General features: G+C 42.7%; 1 long non-coding RNA gene across 1 annotated transcript; it reads right to left on the bottom strand.

The window, feature by feature from the left end:
* Positions 1-3,449: 3,449 nt before the first annotated feature.
* On the bottom strand, positions 3,450-7,830 carry LOC111732985. The gene is made up of 3 exons (XR_002777781.1): positions 7,793-7,830; positions 6,393-6,552; positions 3,450-3,803 (listed from the first exon to the last, which is right to left on the bottom strand). It is a non-coding gene; the product is annotated as an uncharacterized LOC111732985 (long non-coding RNA).
* Positions 7,831-20,230: the final 12,400 nt, after the last annotated feature.

The raw sequence follows: 20,230 nt of genomic DNA, 5'->3' as shown, positions 1-20,230 counted from the left end.
GCGCGCGCGCGCACTGGAAAGGATGAGGGACCCTGTGTTTGTGGGTGTGTGTGCTGGTCCAAGTGTGTATCCTTAGATGCTCACCATCTGTGCGGGCTTGTTTTCCTGGCCTGAAGGGCTGTGCGTGGGTGCACCTGTTTCTGATTGTGTATCATGAGCGTACAAGAATGTGTGTATTCGTATCTGTGTGTGCGCCCCTGAATGTATTTGGGTGATGAACGAGTGCGTTTGAGGGAGTCTACGGGTGCATATCTTGGTGTGAATGTAACAGTGCGCATATGTGTGTGTGGGTGTCCATGTTTTCCATGTGCGTTGTGTGTACAAGGATCTGTATTGCGTAAGTGTTGTGTCCTGAGGATATAGGAGTGGTGAGTGTGTGTGCGCGTGTGTCTGTTTTGTCAGGGGCTTTGTGAGTATATTTGTGAACACATATATGTACTTGAGTTTTGTACAACGGTGTGACTAATGTCAGTGAAGGAGTATGTGAGAGAAATTGAGAGTGTATTTGTGCAGGAGCGAGATTACTTGTGTCTATGTGTGTGGTTGAATGGCTGTCGTTGAGTATAATTGCAAATATCTGCGTGTGTCTTTGTGGTACCAGCAGAATTTGTTCGGGGGTTCCGATTGCATGTAGGTGGGGATGTATTTGTGCCCAAGTGCATTTGTAAATGAGTATTTGAGTGTGGTTTGTGCACGTGTGTGTGTGTATGTGGGGAGTAGTTTTGGAATGTATTTTTATGCATATACATGTATTTGCATAGGAGTGTATTTGTAGGTAACTGCATTAGTGTATATGGTTTCAGCCTAGTGTGACAGGGTGTGTAAACTGTGGAAGTGGGTATAATTGTGTAACATTGTTCATTTCTGATACATATGTGAGAGTGTGAGTGTGCATCTTTGTCTAGGAACTGCATATTTCTGTGAGTAAATGTGTTTGTGTGTCATACGAGTGACTGTGTATGTCAGTGTGGAGGAGTGTGTGTGAATATACTTATGTGTATGTGTGAAGATATTTGTGTACATGAGTACAATTGTGTGCATGTTACTGGGAATATTTGTAAATGAGCCCCTATTTGTGGATATTTGTTTAATATTTCTTGTGTGTTCCACTGTGTTTTTGTGTCAAAATATTTGCTTTGTGCCTCTTACCTCTTACCTGTGTAATTGTGAACGCACAAATGTTTTTGTGTTAGGTCTCTCAGGGCCTGTATGTCTAGACGTGTATCTCCATGTATAGTTGTGTGTGTGTATAATAATTGTACATATGCATTTGGGTTTTTATGTTATCTGTTTATATGAGTGTTAACATGTCTCACTTTCTGAGTGTATTTGTGTATGTGAAGCTGGCATTTACATCTGTGTGAATTTGTGGATATTTGCATGGGTCCGTGTGAGTGTGAGTGTAACAAGGTGAACATGTGTGTGCATCTGTTTTCTGAATGTAAATTGAGTATCTGAACATATCTCTTCATGTACAAGTGCATTTGTGGGTGTCTAGTGTGCCTGGTTGTGAATATATGACTGTGGTTGTGTGTGTTGGTATGCATGTGTAAGTAATTGTGTTTTCAGTGGTTTTGCGGCTGTGTATGGGTTTTTGTGAGCATCTAGATGCGTTTGTGCATCATATATAAGTGAGACTGGGTGGGTGAATTCCACACAAGTGGGTGTGAGTGCGAATTTGTACATGCACAACTGCAGAGGAAGTTTTGGTCAACACACATACACGCACATGCACAGAACAATCAGTGTTTTCCTGACTGTATAAAATTTTATGAGATGAGAAAGCATTAGAGCAAGTTAATTGCCTGAGACCCCACCCTACCCGCCCCCTATGGTGATCCCTAAGCCCTTTTTGCAGAAATTCCCTGGTTCCTTTAACATACACAGGTGTGTTTGAGGTTGCGTCTCATGGTCCAGAGTGTGTGACTGGGCAGGGGGTGGGTGCGCCCAAGGGAGGGGAGCTGGGGCGTGGGCCCTCCTGTCTGGATGTGCCCATGCAGGAGTGGGTGTGGGCACACAAAGGGGCCGGTGTGTATGTATGTGTTTGAACGCATGTGTGAATGTGTGCAATGCACGTGCTCCAGATCTTGTCCCAGTCCCCCTGAAAGACCGGGACAAATGCTTTCCCCATTGGGCCTCGATTTCTCCATCTGTGGTACTGTTTGAGGGTTAGGGGCTCCTGGCACGGAGAGGTGCCCTGGCATAGACGGCATGCTGTCATGCCCTGCCCTCCTATAAGCATGGCGTGTCCGGCCAACTCACACTCATGTTTGCTTTTCTTGGGAAGGTTCTCATGACCTCTGTGGACCAAAAAGACAAACACAGGTGAAGGCATTGCTTGCCGCCTGCTGCCATACACTCCTGGGGGAGCGCACGCAGGCACAGTTTTCCAGGCCCAGGAGAGAGCCTGCATGCTCACCCCCTCCCCTGTACTGGGCCGCGAGGGCCTGGGGGGCATTTGGAGCAGGAGCTGGGCTAGTACTCCCTCCACTGGGCTCCAGGAGCCTCCTAGGTCCCAGCCCCCACACCAGGCCAACTGGAACGCCTGGCTGGGCTAGACAGCCCCACCCACACACTGGGCTGGAATCAGGTCCCACCTGCCCCTGGGGGCCTGTTCATTGGGCCCAGGCAGCTGCAGACATACTGGCTCCTCTCTGTGCACAGGGTGGCCCCTTCCATTCCGGCCCACCCCAAGTTTTTGCCTCCCACCCCCTCCATAGCTGGGGCCCTCTCCCTACCTGAGGCCTTCCTTCAGCTCTCATGCCTCCTAACTCTTTAGGCTGTGATGATTAAGCCGGGGAGGGGATAACTTAAATGGTTTGTAGATCAAGGGTTCAGGTCTAGATTTGGGGAGTGTATAAACCCCCCCCAAATCAACTGCACAATTCTTCATGTGCATGTGCTTTTCTGTGATCACACTAACGGGTAACAATTTTCAAGGGTGTCATATGCCCAGCACAATCTCATTTAGTTCTCGCAACAGCCCTAGCATAATGAGTATTATACCCATCTTACAGATGGGAAAATTGAGGCCAAGAGCTCCGAAGTCACATGGCAAGGAGAATGGAAGGAGGCTTTGAGACATCACCTGGATCGAGCGTTCCACTGCTGAACCTCCATCCTGCCCTTCCCTTCTGAACATAACACCCACAACCCTTAGATGGCGGGTCAGGGTCCCCCCTCTGTACTGCCAGTCCACTGTGAGCTGCGATGATGGGATCCAGGGACGGCCACTGGTTTTGCCCTCCCCACCCACACTATGTCCCATGGGGCCCCTCTGAAGTTTGGCCAAGGAGGAAGATTATTATCTGACCCCCAGTGACCTCTAGGAGACACTTCTGATATATTTCAAAATAATTAAACAGACAGACAACATTGTACATGCCAAGGGCTCTCCCTGTCATCATGACACCTGTATTTGGAGGCAATAAACAAATACGTCAAAAAAGATCATTTCAGCAAGAGACAAAGTATTGGGACAATAATACAATAAAGCAAGAGTGCTAGAGATAGCTGAGTAGGGGCTGCTTTGGTTTGGGAGGGGGAGGCTTTTTTGACGAGGGGGAGATAGGGCAGAGACAGGAATGCTGAAAAGGAGCAGTCGAAGGAAAAACATTCCAGGCAGAGGGAACTGCAAAAGCAAAGGGCAGACACAAGCTGGGTGGGCTCAGGGAAGGTCGCCATAGCTGGACTATAGCGAGGTGCCTGGAGGAAGATGCTGGAAGGTTTTGCAGTGCTTCTCGAATTCTCTCCAAAAGTCACTTCTTTTTTCCCAGTTCGTTAAATGCGATAAACATGAATGTCTAGGAACATAAAATTGAAAAAGACATGCATAGTGCCAGAGAACAAGGAACAGCTGACCATGACGGGTGCATGTCAAAGGTCTATGAGAAAAAAAAAAAAAAAAAAAACGGTTCATGGGAGCCGACTGAAACATCCATTGATCAATGGCCAAGCCGGAGCGCTTTAAGCAACAAAATTAATATAGCATTGGATTATGACCCCAAGAATAAAATAAATATCCATGAGTCCAGACTGATACAAATAAATGATAGAACACATTAACAGATGAAGGACAAGAGACAAACCTGACATGCAGAAGAATTTCAAATATTTTGTCTAAATTCCCCACCCTCAAAGAGGGGTGAAACTGCACTTAGTGATTTCCTTCCAAAAGATACAGTTTGAAAAGAGGGGCGGAAAGAGTAACTTTTCAGTGGAGAAACCTGAAAAATACACTAAGTTACCTGGCTAGGTGATCAAGGTCAACATCAACAGTCATAATTAGATTGACGGCACGTACTCTTGATATAATGTGATGAAAATAGCACTTTGTCTCTGTGATCTTCCTCCCCTCAAACCCATAACCTTAATCTAATCATGAGGGAAAGATCAGAAAAATTCCAATAGGGAGGCACCCTTCGGAGTATCTGATCCATGCGCCTCAGAATTGTCAAGGTCATCAAAGACAAGGAAACTGAAGAAACCACCCCAGCCAAGAGGAGCCTGAGGAGACATGACAACTACACATCGTGTCACATGGGGCTCTGGACCAGAAAAAAGACTTTCGGGGAAATCTGAATAAAGTCCGTGCTTTAGTTAATACTAATGTATCAATATTGGTTCATTAATTGTAACAAATGTTCCATCCTAGATTAAGATGTTACAAATAATAGAAACTCTGTGTGTGTGTGTGTGTGTGTGTGTGTGTGTGTGTGTGTGTGTGTGTGTGTGTTGGGGGAGGGAGTATATAGAAACTGTACTATCTGTTCAATTTCTCTGTAGATTTAAAACTGTTCTATTAAAAACAAAGAATTTAAAAGATATGCAAAACATGAGCCCAACAGTCATAAAATTATGTCAAGATACTATAAGGTTTCTAAACTCTTATTATTTTTTGTACTCTCTCATCTGGATGGGTGATCTGCGAGTCGGGACCAGTGCCGGCCATCGCTTTGAGTAATTCTAGAACAGGTTCTCTGACAGGTTCTCAGCTCTATTGACATTGGAGAACAGATCATCCTTTGTTGTCCATTATTGGGTGTTTAGCAGCATCCTTGACCTCTACCTACTAGATGCCAGTAGCAACCCCCATCAAATGTGACAACCAGAAATACCTCCAGGCCTCGCCAGCTGTCCCCCAGCAGGCTGAATCACTCTCCCACTGAAAACCACGCCTGCATGCAGGCGACAAAACCAAATCTGGAAACTTGGTCCAGAAAGAGCCGCGCACATCTGTGAGCTTCAGGGCTGCCTTGAGGGGTTTCATATCTCACAGACGATCCTGCTGGTGTCAGGTGGACCATGGAGGCTTCGCTTGAGAGGCCGTTCCTGAGCACGGCTTTGGGATAGGGAGAATGCAAGGATTCTGAATGCATTTGGGAGAGAGAATTGACAGGACGTGCTGATTGATGGGGGCAGGAGGCAAGGACAGGAAGGGAGGAGTTTGGGAAGAAGCCCAGATCTCAACCTTTCGCAACCAGGTAGATGGTGGTGTCATGTGCTGAGATGGGGACGTGAGATGAGGGGCCAGGTTGGGAGAGGGAGGGGAGGATGATGAGTTTCGTCTTGGACAGGTTGAGTTTCAGGTCCCGGAGGGACCTGAAAGAGAGCAGAACTTCGTAATCTTTTACACATGACAATGAGTGATGCCCCATGTGCCTCTGTGAATGTACGCTAGCCCCAAAAGGGCAACTTGGCCCCTTTCCTCGCTCGCACACAAGCACACTGGGACTTGGAAGCCACCAAGATGTCCTTCAGCAGGTGAATGGATACCAAAAAAAAAAAAAAAAAAAGAGAGAAAAGAGAAAACTGTGGGACATACAGACAGTAAAATATTATTCAGCACAAAAAGGAATGAGCTGTCAAGCCTTGAAAAGACATGGAGGAAAGGTAAATGTATGTTACTAAGTGAAAGAAGCCAATCTAAAAAGCCTACATACTGCATGATTCCATCTCTGTGACATTCTGGAAAAGGCAAAACCATGGAGACAGTAAAAGGATCAGTGGTTGCCAGAGGCTGGGGGGCATGGGGGAAGAATAAATAGGCAGAGGGAAGGAGACTTTTAGGAGCATGAAAATACCCTGTTTGATACTATAACGATAAACAAATATTATGATACACTTGTCCAAACCCATAGAATGTACAACTCCAGGGTAAACCCTAATGTAAACTGCGGACTCTGAGTGATAATGATGTGTCGATGTAAGGTCATTAATTGTAACAAATGCCCTACTCTGGTGCAGGATGTTGATCAAGGGGGAGGCAGTGCCTGTGTGTGGGCAGAGGGTATATGGGAAATCTCTGTATTTTCTGCTCATTTTTGCTGTGGATCTAAAACTGCTCTAAAAAAAAAATAATCTATTACAAACACACACACCCATGCACGTACTCCGTATTGATGTAGGTCAAAGGAGAGAGATGATCTCAACTGTGCCTTCTCTCCTTTGCTTGTCCTTGATGGGAAGACATTTTCTGTCCACTTCATCCTTTCTTCTCTTTCCTCCCTCTGCTGGGTGGAGGTCTTTGGGTAGACGGAAGTGAGGCAGCGACTTCCCAAATATAAAAGAATGAAGACCAAGGTGATCGTAGGAGAAAGAGGGCGAAGGAAGAAGTGCATGAAGAAGGGGGTTCTGGCTGCCTTCCTGATGCTGGCGAAGCCAGTGGGGACTCAACACAGATAAAGGTTCCCATATCATTGCCGTGCCTACTGGCCCTTGCCGACCCCCAGGGCACAGTGAAGGGATGCATGGGAAAAAGCAAGTCACATGCAAATGTCGGAGGCTCCTGATGCTCCAGTCTGCCAAGACCCCATGGCTCGGGAGTCCCTGGGCTGCGGATGGCCTGTGGGAGTCAGGGAGTCGAAGGCCCGTGGAAATGAGACACAGGCTGAAGACAGAGCCCTACAGAGGAAAAACAAAGGAGGGATGGCTGCTGGGAGGTGGGAGTGATCTCCAGGGTTGAATGCCGGACTGGAGGGTCCGTAAGATAAAAGAGCAAGCTCTCAGAGTAGACACGGGACATAGTGTTCAAATAGTGACCTTGGGGAAAGCAGTTTCAAGGGTATGTGCTTGGGGAGGCAAGAGGAAGGAAGGGAGTCAGATTGAGAAGGGAGATGAGAGGGAGTCAGTGCATTACCTAAAATCCTCCCTTTGAAACCAATCTGCCTCTTCAGTCTCCCTCCACGCCTTTCTTCTGCTTCTCCCCAAAGCCATTCCCGCCCCGCCCCCATCCCATCCTTCCACTTCCTGGGGGCTTCCCTTTGTATTCCTTTTCTACTGCCTATCTTTCCTCAAAACTCAATTCCTACTGGGGAATTGTAGAATCTTAGAGTTGAAAGGAACTGGAAATATTGACTAGTCCAAACTTTCACCCAGAGTTCAAGCAAGGCCCCTCTATAGCATCTCTGTCTCCTCTCGTCCAGCCCTTCCTCGATTCTTTCCATAAACAGGAAGCTCACTACTGAGAGAAGCAGCTCCTTCTAGCACTGCTGGCCACGGAGTTACTCCTTGAGCAGAATCGTGCATATAGTAGGTGCTCAATTCATGTTTGTGGAATCTGTTTCTCTGCTCCCCCTCCTTATTTCTCAATGGTTCTACTAAATTATGTATGCTAGACATGAAGATAATTGTCAAGGTGTAGCAATGTAGGCTTTCATTTAAAATACGGCAAGGCGGTCTTGATGGATGTTCACTACTTTTGTTACACCTACATAATTAAAACCAGTCACACAAAATCACTAAGCAACTAAAGTGAACAACTCTGTTTTGTTTCTTAGGGGCAAAAACTCACCACTAAGATGGGCTGCCTGTGGCAGATTGTTGAAATCACGGCTTCCGATTTGTTCACATCTGCCTGTCTCCACCCACTTGGGGGTCCCCTCCCACGCTGATTCAGGGCTTAGCTATTTGACTTGTTTGAGCCAGTGGGATAATAGGAAATGCAACAGAAACAGAGCCTCGAGAAGCGTTTGCACACTGGAATAAAAGAGGGAAGATCACTATAGGCCCTTCAGACATTGGAAGGACAGTGAGGGAATTTTATGAACAACTTTGCATTGATAAATTTGACCATTTACATGGCATAGACAAATTCCTTGAAATATAAAGCGGCTAAAGTTTACTTAAGAAGAAATAGATAACCTAAATAGTTCTATGTCTATTTAAGAATGGAATTTGCAATTAAAAACCTTCCCACAAAGAAATCCCATGCCCGGATTGCTTCGCTGGTGAATACTGATTCTACACATACACTTTCAGAAAATAGAAGAGGGGGGCACACTTCCCAATTCCATCTATTAGGGTAGCTTTGTCCTGATTCCATAACCAGATAAGGACGCTCCAAGAAATGAAAACTACAAACCAATATCTTCCATGAATACAGACACAAACAGTCCTTAGCCAAATATTAGCACGTAGAGTCCAGCAATATGTAAAAAAGAAAACACATCATGATCAGGTGGGGTTTATCCCAGGAATGTGTGGTTGGTTCAGAATTTGAAAATCAATCCATCTAGTGTGCCATATCAAGAAATTAGAAAAGAAAAATCAGACGAACATCATCATCTCAATAGATGTAGAAGAATCATTTGACAAAAATCAGCACACATTTATGATATGGAAAAAACCTCTTAGCAAACTACGAATAAAAGGGAATTCCCTCTACCAGATAAAAAGCATCTATGAAAAACTTATGGCTAACACCACGCTTAATGCTGAGATCGAACAAGGCAATGTTGTTTTAACTGCCTCTGTTCAACATTGTTTTGGAGGTCCTTGACAGCACGATAAGGCTGGAAAGAAATAAAGAGCACACAGTTTGTAAAAGAAGTTAAACATGACAATCTACGTAGACAAAAAGAAAAAAAATAAGTAAAATGTGACCATCTACATAAAAATCATAAAGAATGTAGAAGAATGCTCCTAGACCTAATGTGAGTTTAGCTAAGTTGTAGGATACGAGGTTGATATATAAAAATGAATTCTATCTCTACATACAAATGACAAGCGAAATTTTAAAAAATCAATACCATTTCAATAACATCAAAAACATGAAATTTAACGAACTATGTGCAACACATCTACATTTAAAACTAGAAAACACTGTTGAGAGAAATCAAAAAAGGCCAAAATAAACATAGAGATGCGCTATGTTCATGGATTAGAAGATTCAATATTGCTAGTATGTCGGTTCTCTCTAAAATTAGCTATAGATTAAATGCAATCCCAATCAAAATTCCAGTGTTTTTTTAGAGATAGATGAGCTGACTTCATAATTTATACGGAAATGCAAAGGACGTAGAATAGCCTAAGCACTTTGAAAAAGAATGAAGTTGGAGGACTTAAACTACCTGATCTTAAGACATTATAAAATTTGAGTAAGCAAAACAATATTACATGGGTATAAGGATAGACACATATCAATGGAATGGATTAAAGGGTCCACATACATGATTAGGTGATCTTTTTTTTTCTTGGAGCAAACCGATTCATGATCAGTGAAAGGTGTCAGAATAACTCAATGAGAAAAGAATAGTCTTTTTGGCAAATTGTAAGGAAACAATTATGTACCTATATGTAAAAAAATGAATCTCAACTTTTACCTTATACCATAAAGAAAAGGTAGCTCAAAATAGATCATAAGCCTAAACCTAGAAGTAAAAACTATAAAACTATAAAACTAGATGAGAACAGAAGAGAAAATCCCTGTGCATAGGTTTAGGCCAATATTTCCTAGGTAGGACACAAAAAAATACAAACTGCAGGCTGAGAGAAAATATTCTCAAAACACATATCTGATAAAAGACTTGTATCCAGAATATATTAAAAACTCTTAAAACCAATAATGATAAACAATCCATTTCTTCCCATCCGAAAAAGATATAAACAAGCACTTTATCGAAGAAGTTATATAAATGCAAATACATATATGAAAAAATGTTCAATATCACTTGACATCAGAGAAATTCAGATTAAAACTGCATTCCCACTAGAATGGCACACACACACACACACACACACACACACACACACACACAAAGATTAAATATGACAATACTAAAAGTTGACAAATACGTGGAGCAATTACTCGTACATTGCTGCTAGAAATGTGAAATGCTATGGCCACTTTTGAAAATAGTTTGGCAGCTTCTTATAAAGTTAAACATATACCTATCATATGATGCAGCAATTTCACTTTCCCACAGGAATGTAAGGGCAGGGACTATTTTTTTTTTTCTCTTATCACCGTAGCCACAGATTACGACATCATACTTGAACATAGTTGGTTGAATAAACATGTTGAATGAATAAAGAAAGCCTGTTTAACTCTTTGATAAAGCTCCAGTTCTATACTCTTACCTAACTCCTAGAAAGAACTTAGGGAATTCAGTTTGAGAAATACTAGTCTAAGCCCATTCAGTGAGACAGTCCCAAATAGGTCACACAGAGATGGAAACTATGGCAGAATTCATCAGAGTTGAGAGGATCCCTGGGTAATAGAGACCACCTTCCAATGGAACTCTAATCACCCAGCTCACCTGCCATACCTGTCAACACACGTTAGATAGGGTCAGCCAATTTAATACTTTTTCCTGATAAAAACTCTTAAATCAAAGCCAACATCATGCTCAAGGTGAATGCCCACAAAAATTAAAAAGAAATGAGAACGGTCAATGTCATCTGTCGTATTCATCTTTGTTTCTAGAAGTGCTAGTCAATGCACTGAGGCAGGATCAGAAGCAACGTACAAGTATTGGTGAACACAGACAATTCATCGTTGACATGATTGTGTGCTTAGAAAAGCAACTGAAAATTATTTGAACTAGTAAGTGGGGCCAGTTAAAAATAAAAATAGAACATTCAGCAGCTTTTCTAAATGCCAGAGATAACTGATTATTTGATATGGGCTCATTCACAATAGGAACGAAAATTAAGATAAAATTAACAAGAATTGGGGAGGACACAATATTATGAGAAAAATAAAAGAAGGCTTCAATTAAGTGGAGAATTAAAATCGTTACTGGATGAGTGACTTTATATTACAAAGTTGCTGATATTCTCTGAATTGATTTATAGGTTTAAAATACTTTTGATGAGCTTAGGGAAAGCTATTTGGGAAAGGCCCTGGAAGATGACCTAGAATATATCTGGAAGAATAAACAGGCAGGAATACCACAATAAATTTTGGAAAAGAAGAATGAAACCTATCATTACAATGACAATAATATAAATAGTGTGGTACTATTCTAAGAATAAACAAACATTATAGAAAAGAACAAACTCTAGTTTTAATCTATCTACATATCATTCTTCTTACCTATAAAATGTAACAAAATGCATTAATTATACTTAATAATAATTCATAATAAAGATGGCATTTCAAATTTGAGGAGAAAGGATAACATATTCAATAAACGTAGCTTGAACAATTGGTTGACCATTCAGGAAAATAATTAGCTCAAACCCTATCACACATTATATAAAATAATAAATTCAATATCGATAAAAAATTAATAGTAAAAAATGAAGTAAAAAAAATAAGCCAGTATAAAAGTATAAAAACACTTGCCACATAAGTTACAATGGGTTAATATCTTCGATATATAGTGGACATCTAAAACAGGAAGAGAGGGACTATGGCCATGCTATCTTGAACAAGCCTGATCCTGTCTCATCTCAAAAGCTAAGCAGGGTCAGACCTGGTTAGTACTTGGATGGGAGACCAACTAGGAAGACCAGGTGCTACAGGTGTAAGACATAAAAAAAAAAAGGGATTGTAAGCTGACAAGATCCTTGCAATCTGTAAGGTCAACCAAGGGTAGCCTCACCTAACAAGTTTTTTAAAAAATTGAATGAATGAATGAATGAATGAATGAATAAAACAGGGAGGGAGGGACAAACTATGGCTCATGGACCAAAACTGGCCCGGCAGTTGTTTTTGTGTGGCCTGCAAGCTAAGAATGAGTCTGACATTTTAAAACAATTTTTAAAAATCAAAAGAAGAATATTTGACAGTACCCGAAAATTATATGAAATTCAGATTTCACACATAAAGTTCTGTGGGAGCATGGCCGTACTCACTCATTTACATATTGTCGGGCTGCCTTAAGTTACAGTGGCAGAGTCGAGTGATTGTGACACAAACTATGTGGTCTGCAAAGCCAAAAATATTGATTGACTGACCCTCTGCAGAAAAAGTTGAGAAAACATTAATGTTAGAGAAATGATGAACTCAGAGCCTCAAGCCATTCTGCCTTGAGTTTCAACTCTGAGCTTCTTGTTCAAAAATTTAAGCCATTGACCAAGTAGCTTCAGCATTCTGTGCCTCACTTTACCCGTAAAGAGCAAAGTAGGATCGTTGCAAGGAATAAATGAAAAGCATAAAACGAGAGTAAAGCCTGACATACAATAATCCTCCTGCATAGACGTGAGCTATTCCGTTTTCAATTATATCAACAGATGTTTTTAAATTGTGATCCTGCCTAGTATTTTCAACTGTTCTATGAAGCAAGGCTTTGCATCCACTCCTGGGGATGTGTAACCCCTTTTCCAGGGCAATTTGGCAAAATGTATCAAGAACTATAATAAAATCACTTATTTTTGATCCAGCATTTCCATATCTGAGATTTTTTCTAAGAACGTAAGCAGAGGAACAACAAATATGTGTTTGTCCATTTATTTCTTCAGTAATGAATTGGGAGTAACATAAAGAAATCATCGGAGAGGCACACGAAAATTAGCATACGAGGACATTCGTGCCAATTTTATTTCAAATGGTGAACAGTTGGAAACACCTAAATACCCAGCTGGGAAGAACTGGATAAATAATTATGCAGCCTACTGTTGAATTGTATGCCTGAAACTTACTAGATTTTATTAGCCAATGTCGCCATGATAAAATAAATAAGTAAAGAAATATAAAAAATAATTATTCAGCCATGGGAGAGAGGGGGAGGAGTCATGCTTTAAAGGAATATTTAACAAGGCATTTTCTGGGGCTTTAAGAAATATCTGTTTCATGCAATCTTATTGTAAAAGGCTCAAATGACAGAAAAGTAAAAATACAAAAATTCTCCTGAAACTCTCACCCTGCCAATTCTTCTCAAGAGGGAGACGCTGTCAACTGTTTGGAATGGACTTCCAGGGCGCCTTCTGCGTGTGCATACTTGTGTATCACCCGTGTTCTTTAGCATAACTGCAACCACACTGTACGCAGTGTTCCCTGGCTTCCTCTCTCATGCAGCAATGTACCTAGGGACTTTTCCATGTCAGGAAATGCAGGTCTGTCTCAAGATTTTAAATGGGTGCAGTGTTCCCACAGCATGCCGTGCCCTAATTTGTCTAACTATGCCCCTATTGTCAGTCATGGAGACTGTTTTTCATGTTTCAATTTTACAAGAAATGGCATCATTGCAAGTCAGGCTGAGATGAGCATGCATCTTTAGGCACCAATATTAACAGGATCAATTGTTGGATGTGGAAAGGTCAGGTCAAAGGTGATGTGCTTTAAATATTTTGTTCAATCACAGTCAAATTCCCTTCTAAAATTTTTTTTAATAATTTATACTTCCCTCGCCCAACAGTACGGCAATGTTTATTATCATTGGTTCAATTCTCTGTTAAGATTTCACCTTCTTAATATTTTTAATGTTTGCCAAATTAAAGAATGACAGCTATAGGCTTAGGGATAGGGAATAAAAAGAGAAAAAAAGAAGAAAAGAGAAAAAAATTTTAAAAGAAAGAAAACTAAAGTTTGATTACGAGGAAGGTTAAGCACATGGGCGCTATTTATTTTTTGCTGTTTATAGTTCTACTTTATATATTCTTTATATTTTCTACTGTTTACATCTACTGCGAGCATCAACCTGGACTACATAAAGAGGCAAAATGATGCAGGGGTTAGGAGTATGGGCCCTGGGGCCAAGCGGGTTTACTTGAAGCTCTGATGCTTACTGGCTGTGTGACCTTGGCAAGTTATTTAACCTCTCTGTGTCTGTTTCTCATCTGTAAAATGAAGATAGTAATAGTATGTATCTCATAGGGTTGAGGATTAAATTACTTTGTATATATGAAGCACCTAGAGCCTGGTATGCAGTAAGCATTTGATAAACATTAGCAATTTATCAACTTTTTGCCTATAATTGATGTTGCAAATATTTCCTTCCAGGTTGTTACTTTGTTGGTCTTTTGTTTCTGTCATGTCATAAGATCTGTTTATCTTTTCTTTCGTGGCATTTAAACTGAACACAGAGTAAGAAACTGGGAAAAGAGAAGAAAATATTAACAGTGCTTGTATATGGGCAGTGAAATTTGGACGACTTGTTTTCTTTTTTTATACTCTGTGTTTTCCAAATGTCCAAATGAATTTATATCATGAATATATATTTCCAAATGAACACATATTACCTTTATTTTTATGCTTTGTTTTTAAATTTTAAGCACACCGGTAATTATTTAATAATGAGAGAAAGCACTACCCACACCCCAATAAATGTTGTTTACCCTAAAGAACAAAAAAAGCGAGGAGTTAGCCAACTGCTCTGGGCTTAATCCTCAAGAGCCATGGAGGGGAGCTCCACCCCTGAGCGCCCCACTCCTGGGGCCAGACCCCAAACATCACAGCAGGATCGCCCCCTTGTGGCAGAGACACAAGAAGCTGATCCGGGAAGGTGTGTGTGCGTGTGTATGCACATATGTCTCCTCCTGTAAGGAGCTCTGTTTCATTTTATTTAAATCACAAAGCAACTCTTTTAGCTGGGGACTAAAATTATGTAAAAGACACAGATGAGAAATCTGAATAGCTGACCAGGGCAGAATCCCCTCGCTCTGAGAAAAGTCCAGGTCCCTATTTTTAATCACTGAGCACTCTGCTCCCAAAGGTCCCCTGCCTGTCTGTGCATTTAATTCACATACCATATAATTCATCCATTGAAAGTGTACAAGTCAGTGGGCTTTAGTGTGTTTTACAGAGTAGTGCAACCATCACCATTATCAGTTTGAGAACATTTCCATCACAGGATGTGGAGAAAGTGGAACCTTTGTGCACTCTTGGTGGGATTGAAAATTGGTGCAGCTGCCATGGGAAACAGTATGGAGGTTTCTCAATAAAGTTAAACATAAAACTACCACACGATGCAGCTATCCCACTTCTGGGTATATATCCAAAGGAAATGAAATCTTTATCTCAAAGAGAGATCCGCACCCCCATGTTCATCGCAGCGTCATTCACAAGACAATCATGGGAACAACCTAAATGGCCATTGATGGATGAACGGATAAAGAAGCTGTGGTACCTCTATACAATGGAATACGAATCCGCCTTTAAAAAGAATACTGTCATTTGCAACAACATGGATCAACCTGACATTATACTAAGTGAAATAAGCCAGAGAAAGACAAATACTGTATGGTATCACTTATACATGTAATCTAAAAGAAAAAAAAAAAAAGAATCTTGGGAAACAGAGTAGAAAATTAGTTGCCAGGAGCTGGGAGTGAAGGAAATAGGGAGATAATAGGGTACAAACTGGTCAACGTGTACAAACTTTCAGTTGTAAGATGGATAAGGTCTGACGATCTGATGTAAAACGTGGTGACTAGAGTTGATAATGCTCTATTGTGTAATTAAAATTTACCGAGAGTAGAACTTAAATCTACTCACTAAAAAAAAAAAAAAAGTACACATGAGGTGATGGATGTGTTGATTAACTCAATGAGAGGAAGATCCTATTATAATATCTATATACACCAAATCATCACATTGTGTACTTTAAATATTATATCATTTTGTCAATTATACCTCAATAAAGCTGGGGAAGAAAAAGAACATTTCCATCACCCGCAAAAGAAATCCTATTTTCATTAGTGATCCCTCCACATTCCCCCTTCCCCCACTCACTGACAACCACTTACCTACTGCCTATCTCTAGGGATTTACCTATTCTATGTATTTCATATGAATGAAATCATACCATATGTGGCTTTCATATTCGGCTTCTTTCATTTAGCAGAATGTTTTCTCACTTTATCCACATTGTGGCATGTATCAGGACTTCATTTCTTCTTATGGCTAAATAATATTCCATAGTATATATACTCCACAATTTGTTCATCAGTCGATGGGCATTTGATTGGCTGTTATGAATAATGCTGCTATGAACTTCCATGTACAAGATTTTGATGGACGTGTGTTCTCATTTCTCTTGTGTAGATACTTAGAAGTGTTTTGATGGGTCGCATGGTAACACTATGTTTTAGAGGCCTTTTAACTCAGCTTCCCAGATCCTGGGGTCCGCCCTGGTTGATGCTTCCCTGTCTGACCTCTACATGGCTGTTTCTAGAGACCAGGCCAGACCAAGCAAACCCTCTTCTGAGCCCGACCCCATCAGTCTCCTCTGATTCCACTCCACCCGGCCAGCTCCTGTGAGCTACGGGGCAGGTCCTCTGACCCGGAACCCAGACCCTCACTGGAACCCCAAGATTTCTTGGCACTAGCTTAGACTCAACTCTGGAACCAGAGAGAAGCTCCAGTAAAAACCTAACTAACTCTGTTAGTTGTGAATGTTAGCCGAATACTTACTATGCTCTCTCCAGAGCACATCGGTAGAGTACGTCCCTTCATGGTTGGAGAAGGCCATGTGACTCGTTCTGACCAATGAGCAGCGAGCTAAAATGCTATGTCATTTCTGGGCCAGAGTATTTAATTGCTGGTGGGAGGGCTCCCAGAGATTTCCTTCCTCTGCCACAGTGACCTGAAACATTCTAGATAGTGGCTGCTTCATCACCTGGGTCGTGGAGTGAGGCACATGGGAAAAAAATCTCCAGATGATCTGTGATAGATATGTCCTGAGGGCAAGAAATTAATTGTTTATTGTTTTAAGCCCCCAAGACTTTGAGGTCATTTGTTACAGCAGCAGACTCTAACTTATTCTGACTAATAGACCAAGCCATCCATATCACGCACCTGGTCCAGCCAATGGCTCTATATTAGTTCGCTAGGGCTGCTATAACAAGGGACCACAGACTGGGCTGCTTAAACAACAGAAATGTATTGTCTCGCAGTTCTGGAGGCTGAAGTGCAAGATCAAGGAGTTAACAGGATCGGTTCCTTCTGAGGCTGTGAGGGACACTCTGTCCCATGACTCTCTCTTAGCTTCTGATGACTTCAGGCATTCCTTAGTTTTATAACTGACTTCAATATATAAATTGGAGGGGTACAGTTCAGGCCATAACAGGCTCCACTCCAACTCCAAGGTGCTAGCGGTCCCATACTGCCCAGGATGTGTGAGAGAAGGTAGGAGAGGTTCATGCCAGTCTAAGTAGGTGAGACTTGGGACATCTTAGGAGTAGGCTCTATTGACCATGGGGTGTGTGTCGGGGGCTCCTTCTAGGTCCATGGAAGACTCCTTTCCTGAGGATTAAGTGCTGCTCCTGGGACTACCTACAGCAGAAAACTCAACAAACCCACTTCCTGGGGAAATGGCATAGGGTGGCGAGTAGACTTATGAATGTGAATCCTGGCTCCACCTCTTAACAGCTATGTAACTTAACGCCCTCTCTGAGCCTCACTTTTTCTATAAAATGGGATAATAATGTGTTCTCTGTAAAGCTACTATGAGAAATCAAAGAGAATATGCTCGCGTGCACAAGGCCTGATATGTGGCAATCTCACCATACATTAATGATTGCTATTGCTGCTGGTGGTGTTCATATGTGTTTGAAGACAAGGGAAAATATGTGGTTTCAGGGTGGAATTTCAAGATCCCTAGAGAGTGGGGGCCATCTCAGGCTTCTTTTTTATCTCAGAGCCTGATCTCATTCAACAAACATTTATTGAGCACCTGCTGGGAGCCAGGAGCTCTTCTATGCAAGTTTTCTCCAGTGAGGGAACTTGTACTTGAGTATGTTTCATGGAGAGATGATAAACAAGTAAAACAGCTGTGGATAGTGCATGTGATTTAAAGGCAAGGAAAGGGGGTAGGTGGGGATGGAGAAGCTTCTTTAAACAGTAGCTTCAGCTAATCTGAGGAGGTGATATTTGAGAACAGACTGACAGCTGCTCAGGGCAAAGAGGCAAGAGTCTACGAAGTGTTCAAAGACAAGAAAGAACGCTGCTGGGGTCGGATGAGTGAGGGTAGAGTGAAAGGCAATTAGGACGAAGACGTTGACAGGGGAAAAATTTGGGCTAAATATTCAGCTTAATGTGCCCCTCAAAATTCGAAGGGGCAGGGACATCGGGGGCTTGGAGGGGAAGGCAGAAAGGGGGCTTCATTAGCACCTCAAACAGTATTCTCGCTGTCCGTGGTGCTGACGCCCTGAGACCAGATTCCCTAGAAGGGAGAAGTCATCAATTCAACGTTCTGCCATGCAGAACTGTGAGAAAATAAGTGTGGGTTGTTTTGAGCCACCGAGATGTGGTCATTAGTTACAGAAGCAGTAACTCATACGGGAGCCAGAGCTCAGAAAAGCCAGGTCTCTTGTGAAATTTAGGAATTGGAAGAAATGGGGATTCAAACTGGGAGGTCTGAGCTCAGGCCTGTGCTTTCTGCACTGCCCACCAGGCTGGAAATATTTTCTCTGGAGTTCTGGGCTGAACTGTGCACCGCCCCTCCCCCCCACCAAAAAAAAATTCATATATTGAAGTCCTAACCCCTAGGATCTCAGAATGCGAGTGTATTTGGAAATAAGAGTGTTTAAAGAGGTAATTAAGTTAAAATGAGCCTGTTAGGATGGGCCCTAATCCAATATGACTGGTATCCTTATAAGAAAAGATTAAGATGCAGAGATGCACAGAGGGGAGACCGTGTGAGGACGCAGGGAGAAGATGGCTGTCTACAAGCCAAGAAGGAACCAATCCTAAAGACACCTTGATCTCAGGACTTTCAGCCTCCAGAACTGTGAAATAAGTTTCTGCTGTTTAAGTCCCCAGCCTATGGTACCTTGTATGGCAGCTCCAGCAAACCAACACACATGGAGACTCTGGGAAGCTCCAGCCCTTCTTCAGCTTAGCCTGAGAGCCCTCCCTTGAAGAGTAGTACCCCAAAACCACAGAGTCACCAGAACTAGGAAACCTGACCCACCTCAGCGGGTTTAAATTGCCGGGCTATTTCTGGGCCAGGAGGGGAGCTCGGAGGAACAGGCGGAGAAAGCACCTGCACACAGTAAAACCACGGCCATTCTTAACTGTCACATCCTCTCTGGACTTCATCTATCCTCACAGCATCAGTCTCCACCATTGTCTTGATGTCTCCAGACTTGTTCCTGGCACAAATCTCTAAGGTCCTATCCCTAAATGTCCAGAGCCCCTGCCATTTCCCCGCCACGGCCTCGCCACCTCCTCAGTGAGTCCTGAACAGAGCCCAGCATCTTCCCCTACTCCTGCTGCTTTCCCTTCACCCCACTTTGGTAAAGATGTTCCTCCCCAAGTTCCCCTCATCCTCCTTGGTGCCCCAGTTCCACGATCCCCACTGCCACCTGTCTCTATGTTCTGCCAAATTAAATGTTTCTTGGACATTGCCCCTCACCATCTCCATGTCTGCTGCCCTAGTTTAGGCCTCGTCATCTCTTCCTGATCTCTGGTCTCTGGCCTCTAGCCTCATCCCCTGCATCCAATCCCCTCCCAGTAAGAGTCCAGTTACAGAAACACCTGATGGGGCAGGGACTGTTTGCATCCCCATTCACAGCTCAGGCACAGAGAGTTTTGGTCACAAATCCAGTGCCACTGATGAGGCCAGGCTGGAGTTTCACACCAGGGAGTTTGGCTCCACAGTCTGTGCTCTTAACCAACATGCCAGGACAGTGACAGCCCTGGGGGACAGGTCTCAGTGCACAGTAGGGACTGGCTCATTCTGTGTGACCTCAGCTGAGCACACAGTAGGGGCAATGTCTCAGAGCCTCTGAGAGTAAAGTTCTTGAGCCCCGTGCCTGTGTGTATGTGTGTGTGCGTGTGCATGGGGTGTCTTTTGGGAACCAGGCTCAGCAGTGCACACAGTAGGAACATACAGAAAACACAGAGTACCTGCACACAGTAGGACCAGCCCCAGGGCAGAGGCTGTGGGATACTTGTATGGAAAATGAGAGGTGCCAGGACAGGCACCCAAGGGCATCTGGGATTCCCAGGGTTGGGGTGCATGTAGTCTGGAGCCAGCACTGAGTGGAACTACAGATGAATTTCGGGACAGCACCCACAGTGTGGGGAAGGCCCTGTGACAAGCTCCAGCCATCCTAAGCA

This window comes from Pteropus vampyrus, unplaced genomic scaffold, assembly GCF_000151845.1.
Source record: "Pteropus vampyrus isolate Shadow unplaced genomic scaffold, Pvam_2.0 Scaffold510, whole genome shotgun sequence".
In the NCBI taxonomy this organism is placed as follows: domain Eukaryota; kingdom Metazoa; phylum Chordata; class Mammalia; order Chiroptera; family Pteropodidae; genus Pteropus; species Pteropus vampyrus.
The sequence above is the reverse complement of the archived record's forward strand: the minus strand, read 5'-3'. Positions and strand labels throughout refer to the sequence as shown.